General features: G+C 45.0%; 1 pseudogene; it reads right to left on the reverse strand.

Annotated features, from left to right (window-relative positions):
- Window positions 1–3191: 3191 nt before the first annotated feature.
- LOC126428600 (5S ribosomal RNA) lies at window positions 3192–3309 on the reverse strand (annotated as a pseudogene).
- Window positions 3310–13241: the final 9932 nt, after the last annotated feature.

The following is a 13241-nucleotide window of genomic DNA, read 5'->3' on the forward strand; positions in this document are numbered from 1 at the left end:
TACGATGATGCTTAGTGGTGAATGAGTTAAAAATACACTACTGGCCATTAAAATTGCTACACCACGAAGATGACGTGCTACAGACGCGAAATTTAACCGACAGGAAGAAGATGCTGTGGTATGCAAATGATTAGCTTTTCAGAGCATTTACACGAGGCTGGCGCCGGTGGCGACACCTACAACGTGCTGACATGAGGAAAGTTTCCAACCGATTTCTCATACACAAACAGCAGTTGACCGGCGTTGCCTGGTGAAACGTTGTTGTGATGCCTCGTGTAAGGAGGAGAAATGCGTACCATCACGTTTCCGACTTTGATAAAGGTCGGATTGTAGCCTATCGCGATTGCGGTTTATCGTATCGCGACGTTGCTGCTCGCGTTGGTCGAGATCCAATGACTGTTAGCAGCATATGGAATCGGTTGGTTCAGGAGGGTAATACGGGACGCCGTGCTGGATCACAACGGCCTCGTATCACTAGCAGCCGAGATGACAGGCATCTTATCCGCATAGCTGTAACGGATCGTGCAGCCACGTCTCGATCCCTGACTCAGCTGATGGGGACGTTTGAAAGACAACAACCATCTGCACGAACAGTTCGACGACGTTTGCAGCAGCATGGACTATCGGCTCGACCACGGCTGCGGTTACCCTTGACGCTGCATCACAGACAGGAGCGCCTGCGATGGTATACTCAACGACGAACCTGCGTGCACGAATGGCAAAACGTCATTTTTTCGGCTGAATCTAGGTTCTGTTTACATCATCACGATGGTCGCATCCGTGTTTGGCGACATCGCGGTGAACGCACATTGGAAGCGTGTATTCGTCATCCCCATACTGGCGTAAACCCGGCGGGATGGTATGGGGTGCCATTGGTTACACGTCTCGGTCACCTCTTGTTCGCATTGACGGCACTTTGAACAGTGGACATTACATTTCAGATGTGTTACGACTCGTGGCTCTACCCTTCATTCGATCCCTGCGAAACCCTACATTCAGCAGGATAATGCACGACCGCATGTGGCAGGTCCTGTACGGGCCTTTCTGGATACAGAAAATGTTCGACTGCTGTCCTGGCCAACACATTCTCCAGATCTCTCACCAATTGAAAACGTCTGGTCAATGGTGGCCGAGCAACTGGCTCGTCACAATACGCCAGTCTACTCTTGATGAACTGTGGTATCGTGTTGAAGCTGCATGGGCAGCTGTACCTGTACACGCCATCCAAGCTCTGTTTGACTCAATGCCCAGGCGTATCAAGGCCGTTATTACGGCCAGAGGTGGTTGTTCTGGGTACTGATTTCTCAGGATCTATGCACCCAAATTGCGTGAAAATGTAATCACATGTCAGTTGTAATATAATATATTTGTACAATGAATACACGTTTATCATTTGCATTTCTTGTTCGTGTAGCAATTTTAATGGTCAATAGTGTACGTATTTTTCAATTGAGTGTAGTACGCATGTTTTAGTGTTCGCTAAGTATTGTACGTATCTACATGTGTAAACCTCAATATGTGTTGAATGATACAGAAACTAAATAATAACGTACATTAAATGGTTTCTATTTCGCAAACCATTCGGAATAGGGCAGGCGTCCACATGAAGTTTTTTGCTTTGAACGATCGTCCCTGTCTTGTCCCTGAAAATTGGCCGTTCCTGCAGGAACACTGTTTATATCATACATGAAAATACAGGATGATCAAGCATATCATTACATTTCCGACTTGTAGTCGCACGTCAAAATACCAATTGGACACACAAGTCTGTACCATCGCATCCCACTTTTGAAAACGTGTTTGTCATTTTGCTACTTCTGACAGCATCATTAATTAAAATAATCATAAATTAAAGTCTTCCACCGTGGAGAAGAATTGGTCGTGGAAGGGTTAAGGAATCATTGTTCCCGATCTCCATACGAAAATTGAACGGCAGATAAGCAGCATAATAGAGATACACACAACGACCTTCATCAGTTTCAGTTTCATGTGACATGTTAATAGAAGTGTAAACAGCGTAGTTAGAAAAGAAACAGTGTTTCATAAAACTATGCCAGCGACGCCTCTGCTGTAAGCGACTCAAACTAGCGTTGTGACAAAGAGGGATAAGACCAAAGTACAGGCAGGTGAGGTTTCTATGAACACTGAAAGGTTGCGTACGCCTAAGGCCGGATTAGGAGTGAATAAATTTGAGGAGAACTCAATGTTCAAGGGATAAACAACACAACTGAGAAACACAGAAACAGGTGGAAAGAGCATGTGAACAGAATGCCAGAACGAAGGCTAACCAAAGAACTGCGGACTTACAGTTCGAGAGGAAAAAGAAGCTTTGGGTGGCACAAAATGTAATGGGTTGAACAGTAACCTTTATAGTCGGAACAGGCAGCTAGCCTAATCCCTGTAGGTGAAGATGATGACGATGGTGAAGAAACTGTGCTAAGTGCCCTCCGCTATGCACTTCGTCCTGATTCGTAGAGTATGTGTGTGGACTATAGAGGTTCGTGAAGCTGAGGAGGAATCGACCTGTATTTCGTAGTCTCCTGCTCGGTAGTATCACTCTTTAACCATTTCGAAACTGAAAGTTAAAATCAGTGCGAGATTTTATTTCCTCAATGATGTGCACAACACTACATTTTAGATGACGTAACACACACATTTTATTCCTTGCCCAGCTCGGATAGTAGGAACGGTGAACAGTTTATACAATACGAAAAATTATTAATGCAACCACCCAGGGCAGAGCCGACAACACTTTGAAGACATAGTGCGAGGTCGGATTTCAGTTGTGGCACAACAGAATGTTCGTGTGTACAAGGAAATGTCACAGTTCTTACTTCTCATTGTCCTGCATTAATAATTTTATTACAGACATTTATACTTCGGCAATTCATTAAATCAGTCTGTAACCACTGAAAACATCAATTCTTTACTCCCATGACAGACATTCCAGAGTACTTGCTTATCTCGACATATTTCTTAAAAAAAACTAAACTCCGTCCGAGCAAGCCTTGAAAGGTCGAACGGTACCGACCGGCCGCCATTCCATCCTCAGCCCACAGGGGTCACTGGATGCGGATGTGTGCTCAGCACACCGTTCCACCCGGCCGTATGTCAGTTTACGAGACCGGAGCCGTTACTTCTTAGTCAAGTAGCTCCTCAGTTTGCCTCACAAGAGCTGAGTGCAGCCCGCTTGCCAACAGCGCTCGGCAGACCGGATGGTCACCCATCCGACTGCTAGCCCAGCCCGGCAGCGCTTAACTTCGCTGATCTGACGGGAACCGGTGTTATTACTGCGGCAAGGCCGTTGGCAGTTATCTTACACTACCTGCTGAAAATAGAGTGACGAGCAGAAAATGTTATGATCACCGCCCACCGTGACCTTGGAAGGGGACGTGACGTGGTAACAGAAGTGTGAAATCAGTTCACACACTGACGGGGGATCACCCTAGTAAAGATCTGGAAATGGGAACATCCACTGATATAACCCTGACAGGCAGATTATTATTATGCACAGCCTGTGAACGAGTATCTCGAAAACAGCGAAGCCTGTCGATTGTTCACGTGCTACTGTCGTGAGCGTCTACCAAAAGAGGTAGAAGGACAGTGAAACTAAAGCGGTTTGTCGTCCAGGACTGTTCGCAGATCGCGGGTTTCGGATGCTTGTCTGTAAAGTGAGATAGATACTCATCTGTGGAAAAAAAATGGCACTATGTGACTTAACATCTGAGGTCATCAGTCCCCTAAACTTAGAACCACTTAAACCTAACTAACCTAAGGACATCACACACATCCATGCCCGAAGCAGGATTCGCGCGGTTCCATACTGTAGCGCCTAGAACCACTCGCCCACTCCGGCCGGCCCTTAGGTATGTGTTAGCTATCTGTGTGCCAGACAGAAACGTATAAAATACGATGACACAGACGCGCGCGCTACGTATGAAAGTACAACCACTCGATAACTCGTGTCAGTGGAGTCGACAGACGAAAGAAACGAACGAACAGCGTGCGGGCTGACTGGCGGAGGCGGTGCGGGTGTAAATGCGGGTGGCCCCGCAAGGGGGGGGGGGGGGGAGCAGGGGCAACGAGATGTACGGGCCCTGCAACGAGCTTGTGACGTCATACTAGTCACCTTGTCCGCCACACTTTGCGATCACTCGGCTCCGTGCAAGAGGGCAATAGGTACTTGAAGAGGTACCCACTGAATTCTCAATTTCGTCGTGTGCTGTTCAGAGCTTACAGGCATTTAAATTACTAACCTCGTCTGAAATAGTTAAAGTGCGCGTCATTTATGACGGCGGCCGAGTTTGGGTTCGTTCTGCGCATCTGACGTCACAAAACTCAGTCAGCCAATGAACAGAGAACGACGTTGCCAGAGCTCGACTGCGTGCAGAGCATGGACGAGTGTCTTCAGTTTTAGAAACGTTCAGTCATAAATAAAGTAACTGAACAAATGCAATGTCTTGATAGCAGACTTTGTTTTATAGAAAGTTTGGAAAAAGCATTCTTTATACCAATTGCTTCATATTCTATTAATTAATTAAACCAAACAAGCAATAAGACTGCTAATTCAGGCGATAGCAAGAAAAGCTGTTTGTATCATTCTTACTAACCGCTTTTTCGCAATAAAGAACAGCGGTAATTGTTTATTTCCTATTGTACTTCGACGAAACGTGAGTAATTCATAATCATACCAACAATGTTTGTCGGTATTTTGCGTGATAGTTTAAACTGCTCCAGGAGTTACATATACGACGGTTGTTTTTTAAGTAAGGGCCGTTTTTATTTTTAAAAAAGATACAAATACTTTTGTAAAAAAACTTTTATTTTCTGATTCTACACACTTTTACCTATTTTTCTAGATAGTTGCTTTGTTTATTTAAGCACTTGTCATACCGTACAACTAAGTTTTTAATTCCCTCTTCAAAGAATTCGGCCGCCTGCTCCGACGGCCAAGAGTTCACGGCCGCTTTCACTTCATCGTCGTCATTGAAGCGCTGCCCGCCAAGATGGTGTTTCAGGTACCGAAAAAGGTGAAAATCGCTAGGAGCAAGGTCGGGGGTGTATGGTGCATGGTCCAAAACTTCCCAGCCAAAAGAATCAGTCAAATACCGAGTCTTTTGAGAGGTGTGAGGCCTAGCGTTATCGTGCAGGAGCAAAACTCCTTTTGTCAGCATGCCGCGCCTTTTGTTTTGAATTGCTCTGCGGAGCTTCTTTAGAGTTGCACAGTAGGCATCTGAGTTGATTGTCGTTCCTCGTGGCATAAAGTACACTGTTTGGCTTTGACCTTGACGGGTGAGGTTGTGTGTCGCCATTCCATCGATTGTCGCTTGCTTTCGGGAGTGATACGGGATACCCGTCTTTCATCTCCAGTGACAATTTATTCAACATGTCATCCCCTTCTTCCTCGTAACGGTTCGAAAAGTCCATTGAAGTGGCAAATCTCTTCCCTTTGTGGTCCTCTGTGAGGAGTCTGGGTACCCACCGAGAACACAGTTTCTTAAAGTTTAGGTTTTCAGACACAATTTTGCACAAAACCGATCTTGAAACTTGTGGAAATTCCAAAGAAAGAGTGGAAATTGTGAATCTTCTGTCCTCACGAATCTTTGTTTCGACTGCAGCCACCAAATCATCAGTGATCACAGAGGGCCGGCCTGAGCGTTCTTCGTCAGGGACGTTTTGACGGCCATTTTTAAACTCTCTAACCCATTGACGCACTTTACCTTCACTCATTGCATTCGAGCCATAAACTTATGTTAACTGACGATGAATTTCTGCAGCTGATAGGCTTCTCGCGGTCAAAAAACGTATCACTGACCGTATCTCACACGCGGCGGGCGACTCAATAATCGTAAACATTATAAAATAACACAGCGATGCGTACGCGTCAGCTACAGAGCTGTAACTTGCATCAGTGTGAACGGGAAGGATGCCGGCAAGTGGCGCGGTGGCTTGTTGCGGCGTCCGCTCGAACTACGGGACTATATGCGCGAACGGCCCTTACTTAAAAATAACCCTCGTAGAACTATGAGCTGCGTTAGCGTAATGGTTTCCGGCACGGTAGCTCAGCATGTTCGGTCAGACGGTTACGAGCCCTCTGTAATAAAAAAAACTGAGTTAATCGATCATCAACGAAAAAAACGGATGTCTTTCGACGTCCGCCCCGAGCAGACGCAAAAAAAAGGTGAAAAACTTACTTACTTTATTTTCGCAAAGTTTTGATCTGTCCGTTCGTTCATTGACGTCTCTGTTCACTGTAATGAGTTTAGTGTCTGTGTTTTGCGACCGCACCGCAAAACCGTGCGATTAGTAGACGAAAGGACGTTGCCTCTCCAATGGGAACCGAAAACATTTGATCGCAAGGTCATAGATCAACCGATTTCTCCACAGGAAAACATGTCTGATATATTCTATACAAGACTGGTGAAGGCATGTGCGTCACATGACAGGAATATGTTGTCGACCCACCTAACTTGTACACTTGGCCAATGGGTAAAAATATTCTTCTACCTTGCCCGATTTAGATTTTCTTGTGGATGTGATAATCACTCCCAAAAAAGTGATGACGGTCAGATAATAATTGCCTGAAAAGAAAAAAATTAAACTTTTCACTCCAGGGAAGACTTGAACCAAGTACCTCTCGTTCCGCAGCTGCTCACGCTAACCACGGGAGCACGGCGGTACTGTGCCTACGCTGTCCTTGATGTTGCTTATCTTGCACATGGACTACTCAGTTTGTATATTTTGCTTATTTTTTTTGCAGTTCCACACAACTTCTACCTGTTTTCTCGATTGATCTCTGTTTAGTTTTTCAAGGTCTGTCCACTGTGCCAACTTAAGTGTAAATCTGAGGGGGGTGCGATGGGGAGGTTCCCCTGTTAGGAGTAGGCGCTAAGTTGTACTCTTGCTAGCTCCCGTCTCCCAAATTAGATTGAGAATAAGGAAGACTGTTAGATAATGAAGCAGTAGCCCCGAGAGTTATCTTACACTAAAACTAAAAAAAAACTAAAGTTCGTCCGAATAGGCCATGGGGATCCAATGGTACCGACCGGCCGCCGTGTCAACCTCAGCCCACAGGCTTCACTGGATGCGGATGTGGAGGGTCATGTGGTCAGCACACCGCTCTCCCGACCGTATGTCAGTTTCCGAAACCGGAGCCGCTACTTCTCAGTCAAGTAGCTCCTCAGTTTGCCTCACAAGGGCTGAGTGCACCCCACTTGCCAACAGCGCTCGGCAGACCAGATGGTCACCCATCGAAGTCCTAGCCCAGCCCGACAGCGTTTATCATCGGTGATCTGACGGGAACCCGTGTTACCACTGCAGCAAGGCAGTTGCATTGTTCATTTAAAACCTGAATTAATTTAGGTTAGAGAGATCACTTGAAAGTGACTAAACCTTAATGTTCTAGAGTATCGTGGTTATCGGTGCGCGTATTTTCGTGTACATAATGTGCGTGTTTGAGGTGCGAGTCAACGACAAGAGCGCGTCCGACACAGATCTTACTCGTGTACTTGCAAACCACAGACTGGTTATTTCGTGACTGAGACGGTCTCACAAAGACTTGAGTAGCAACCAACTGCCATTTTAAAAACTACACAGTGATTTAAAATTAGGTAACGTTGGAGTTTACTGTTTCAGATGAAGTACAGATGTAGTACAGATGTGCCGCAACACGACGTGGCATGGACTCGACTAATGTCTGAGATGGTCTTATAAAGGCTGGTGTAAGAAAAAACTGTTCTGAAAACTATAAAATGCTTTAAAAGTAGGCAACGTTGGAGTTTACTGTTTCAGATGCAGCAGAAGAACTTCTGTGATTTTGAATTACGTAAAACGTCACTAGTCAGAAATTTAGAAAAGCTACGTGGAATTAAGTCAGCTGGTACAGTCTCCTTAATTTGCCTTTCCCCAGAACTCACTACATACAGAAACATTTATTTTGTACACCCGTAAATAATTATATCTTCCACTATTAAATTATTATTGTGGCCATTCTTCTTTTCTTCTTCTTCTTCTTCTTCTTCTTCTTCTTCTTCTTATGATTATTATTATCATTATTAGTAGCAGCAGTAACGGTAGTACAAGTACTGCCAATATTATCTTTACTAGTCCATAGTCAGTCTTATTCACTCACATTGTCTCTAAGACACACACAAATCATCAGATCAGTGTAAATAAATATTATCTTCACACAACGTGAATCGCCTTGTTTGAATGAATGACCACTATATTGCAAATGAAATTATTCATTAGTGTGTATGTAATTTTGCAGAGAAAAAAACGAAGTGACAAAAGTATGCATTCAAAGGCAAGAATCTAACAGAAATTATTTTTAAAAAAATGCGATGAGAAACGAGTCCGCTTGTGGTCTTTTATGTTAATTATTAGGGAAGTTTTTGATAATTTAAAATACGCTACTGGAAAGTCGGAATGCTTCATTTTCGAATGTTGTTGGAACATGCTGATTAATTCGCGAAGTTTTGGATGTGGCGAACTTTAATACTGGCATCAGTTGTTTGTATTTTCTCTTTATGAGTGCCATAATGAGAACTGATTACGTAAATGGACTCTGAACATTTGAAATGAGAATCTGAATAATAAATTTACGGAAAGTTTAAGTGAAATCCAATATAGATAAGCTCTTGAAATTTTCAAGTAGTTGTTGTACGCCAACAGGCAGATCCAAATCGCTTTATTCTCACTTTGTGGAGAAGTGCTTGCTGTGGGCAGGTTCCGGGTAGGCGTCCGACCATTCTGTCCCATTACTTTTATTTGAGGTACAGTCGTGTTTGCTTTATTCGGAGGCAGGCGTTTTACGTGTCTTTCGTGTGCCTTAGTGGGTGCGGAGACAACTCGCCAAATCCTAATAATACCGCAGAGTCCTCCTCTCCGACGGGACCCCACGCTGACGTAATCTTCCAGAAGAGACACCAGCTGTGTGGCCTTCCAGTGACAAAACCCCAGAGTCTCTGCCAAGGGCAACTTCTGTTTTCTTGTGTAGTCACCGCAGTCGGTCTGTATCCGAGGTTGTAATATATGCTTCCTCTAATGACGAGGTAGATTGATTCCCCCCAGCGAAATAATAATAAGATAAATACGTGCGATAGAGCAGCTAATCGGGGTTAGTACAGAAAGACCCGAGTACTGATGTTGGTAGTGAAAGGCTTGCGCGGGGTTATTAGGTACCGGGACGTGCGCGCTTGATGGATGGTAGAGTCGCGCAGATGCGTTCATCTCTGTCTGGCTTCTGCGGCCATCCTGTGAGTAGATTATGGCCGAGCTGTCCTCGCTGAGCGATTGCTGTTTGCACGGCGGGAGTATTCGGTTAGCAGCCGCCTAGTCTACAATGGAGTTACGCAAGATGTACCTCCAGTGCCGCAACGGTACACCAAGGACTCAGGAGCGCTCAGCTGAGGTGATGCAGCTCTTACGCGACCAGCACAACCAGTCTTCGGCAACAGGGAGAAAATGTCTTGGTTTCTTGGATGTACCACCTCATACAGATGTTAAGTCCAATAGTGCTCAGAGCCATTTGAACCTCATACAGAGTGGACGGAGAAACCTGGATGATCTCTTAGTGCTGGTACATGCTTCCCGAAGATGACGTTGGCTTCGTGGCATCACTTGTTGTTGTTGTGGTCTTCAGTCCTGAGACTGGTTTGATGCAGCTCTCCATGCTACTTTATCCTGTGCAAGCCTCTTCATCTCCCAGTACCTACTGCAACCTACATCCTTCTGAATCTCCTTAGTGTATTCATCTCTTGGTCTCCCTCTACGATTTTTATCCTCCACGCTGCCCTCCAATACTAAATTGGTGATCCCTTGATGCCTGAGAACATGTCCTACCAACCGATCCCTTCTTCTATTCAAGTTGTGCCACAAACTCCTCTTCTCCCCAATCCTTTTAAATACCTCTTCATTAGTTATGTGATCTACCCATCTAATCTTCAGCATTCTTCTGTAGCACCACATTTCGAATGCTTCCATTCTCTTCTTGTCCAAACTCTTTATCGTCCATGTTTCATGTCCATACATGGCTACACTCTATACAAGTCTTTCAGAAACGACTTCCTGACAAATCTATACTCGATGTTAACAAATTTCTCTTCTTCAGAAACGCTTTCCTCGCCATTGCCAGTCGACATTTTATATCCTCTCTACTTCGAGAATCATCAGTTATTTTGCTCCCCAAATAGCAAAACTCCTTTACTACTTCAAGTGTCTCATTTCCTAATCTAATTCCCTCAGCATCACCCGACTTAATTCGACTACATTCCATTATCCTCGTTTTGCCTTTGTTGATGTTCATCTTATATCCTGCTTTCAAGACACTATCCATTCCGTTCAACTGGTCTTCCACGTCCTTTGCTGTCTTTGACAGAATAACAATGTCATCGGCGAACCTCAAAGTTTTTATTTCCTCTCCATGGATTTTAATACCTACTCCGAATTTTTCTTTTGTTTCCTTTACTGCTTGCTCAATATACACTATGTGATCAAAAACATACGTTTTTCATATTATGTGCATTGTGCTGCCACCTACTGCCAGGTGCTCCATATCACCGACCTCAGTAGTCATTAGACAACGTGAGAGAGCAGAATGGGGCGCGCAGCGGAACTCACGGACTTCGAGCGTGGTCAGGTGATTGGGTGTCACTTGTAGCATAGCCCTGTACGCGAGATTTCCACACTCCTAAGCATCCGTAGGTCCACTGTTTCCGATGTGATAGTGAAGTGGAAACGTGAAGGGAGACGTACAGCAGAAAAGCGTACAGGCCGACCTCGTCTGTTGACTGACATATCGCCGACAGTTGAAGAGGGTTGTAATGTGTAATAGGCAGACATCTATGCAGACCATCACACAGGAATTCCAAACTGCATCAGGATCCACTGCAAGTGCTACCACAGTTAGGCGGGAGGTGAGAAAACTCGGATTTCATAGTCGAGCGGCTGCGCATAATCCACACATCATGACGGTAAATGCCAAACGACGCCTCGCTTGGTATAAGCAGCGTAAACATTGGACGATTGAAAAGTGGAAAAAAGTTGTGTGGAGTGACGAATCACGGTACACAATGTGGCGAGCCGGCGGGAATGGAAAGTGTTACACTTTATGTGGACGCTACCAAACTGGCATTCCATGCCTGTAGGATATGTAGATTAGGACAGAGAGTTGTAACCTGCTACAGTTTCTCAACTTTCAAATGGTGCAAATGGCTCTGAGCACTATGGGACTTAACATCTGAGGTCATCAGTCCCCTAGAACTTAGAACTACTTAAACCTAACTAACCTAAGGACATCACACACTTCCATGCCAGAGGCAGGATTCGAACCTGCGACCTTAGCGGTCGCGCGGTTGTAGACTGTAGCGCCTAGAACCGCTCGGCCACCCCGGCCGGCCTCAAATTTCCTATAGCCATCTGTGTAACAGGAATTTGACATGTACTTGTGTAGAAAACGTAAGAGCGAAAGTAACATTCGCATGATGTATCACCGACATGTAACATAGCTCGTTGAAACTTCGAACGTTGAAGAGCCAAACAAACTGATAAGCGTGCTTAATATCGTGTAGGGCCCCTGCGAGCACGCAAAAGTGCCGCAACATGACGTAGCGTGGACTCGACTTATGTCTGAAGTAGTGCTGGAGGGAACTGACACCATGAATCCTGCACGGCTGTCCATAAATCCGTAAGAGTACGATGGGTTTGAGATCTCTTCTGAACAGCACGTTGCAAGGCATCGCAGATATGCTTAATAATGTTCATGTCTGGGGAGTTTCGTGCCCAGCGGAAGCATCTAAATTCAGAAGAGTGGCCCTGGAGCCACTCTGTAGCAATTGTGGACGTGTGGAGTGTCGCATTGTCCTGCTGGATTTGCGCAAGTCCATCGGAATGCACAATGATCAGACAGGATGCTTCCGTTCGTGTCACCCTTGAGACGTGTCTAGACGTATCTCGGGTCCCGTGTCACTCCAACTGCACATGCACCTCACCATTCCAGAGCCTCCCCCAACTTAAAGGGTCATCTGCTGACGTGCAGAGTCCATGGATTCATGTGGTTGTCTCCATACTAGACACGTCCATCCGCTCGATATAATCTGAGAGTCGTCCGACCAGGCACCACACTTGCAGTCATCAAAAGTTCTTTGTCGGTGTTGACGGGACCAGTCGAGGCGTAAACCTTTGTGTCGTGCAATCATCTAGGGTACACTAGTGGGCCTGCGAAAGCTCATATCGGTGACATTTCGTTTAATGGTTCGCACGCTGACACTTGTTGATGGCCCAGCGTTGAATTATGCAGCAGTTTAGGAAAGGGTTGGACTGCTGTCACGTTGAACGATTCTCTTCAGTCCCTCAGCTCTTGCAGGATCTTTTTCAGTTCGCAGCGATGTCGGAGATTTGAAATTTACCGGATTCATGATAATGACGGTTGTTGTTGTGGTCTTCAGTCCAGAGACTGGTTTGATGCAGCTCTCCATGCTACTCTATCCTGTGCAAGCTTCTTCATCTCCCAGTACTTACTGCAGCCTACATCCTTCTGAATCTGCTTAGTGTATTCATCTCTTGGTCTCCCTCTACGATTTTTACCCTCCACGCTGTCCTCCAATACTAAATTGGTGATCCCTTGATGCCTCAGAATATGCCCTACCAACCGATCCCTTCTTCTAGTCAAGTTGTGCCACAAATTCCTCTTCTCTCCAATTCTATCCAGTACCTCCTCATTAGTTACGTGATCTACCCATCTAATCTTCAGCATTCTTCTGTAGCACCACATTTCGAAAGCTTCTATTCTCTTCTTGTCGAAACTATTTATCGTCCATGTTTCACTTCCATACATGGCTATACTCCATACAAACACTTTCAGAAGCGACTTCCTGACGCTTAAATCAATACTCGATGTTAACAAATTTCTCTTCTTCAGTAACTCTTTCTTTGCAATTGCCAGTCTACATTTTATATTCTCTCTACTTCGACCATAATCAGTTATTTTGCTCCCCGAATAGCAAAACTCCTTTACTACTAGTGTCTCATTTCCTAATCTAATTCCCTCAGCATCACCCGACTTCATTCGACTGCATTCCATTATCCTCGTTTTGCTTTTGTTGATGTTCATCTTATATCCTCCTTTGCTGTCTCTGACAGAATTACGATGTCATCGGCAAACCTCAAAGTTTTTATTTCTTCTCCATGGATTTTAATGCGTACTCCAAACTTTTCTTTTGTTTCCTTTACTGCTTGCTCAA

This window comes from Schistocerca serialis, chromosome 12 (assembly GCF_023864345.2).
Source record: "Schistocerca serialis cubense isolate TAMUIC-IGC-003099 chromosome 12, iqSchSeri2.2, whole genome shotgun sequence".
NCBI classification, from domain to species: domain Eukaryota; kingdom Metazoa; phylum Arthropoda; class Insecta; order Orthoptera; family Acrididae; genus Schistocerca; species Schistocerca serialis.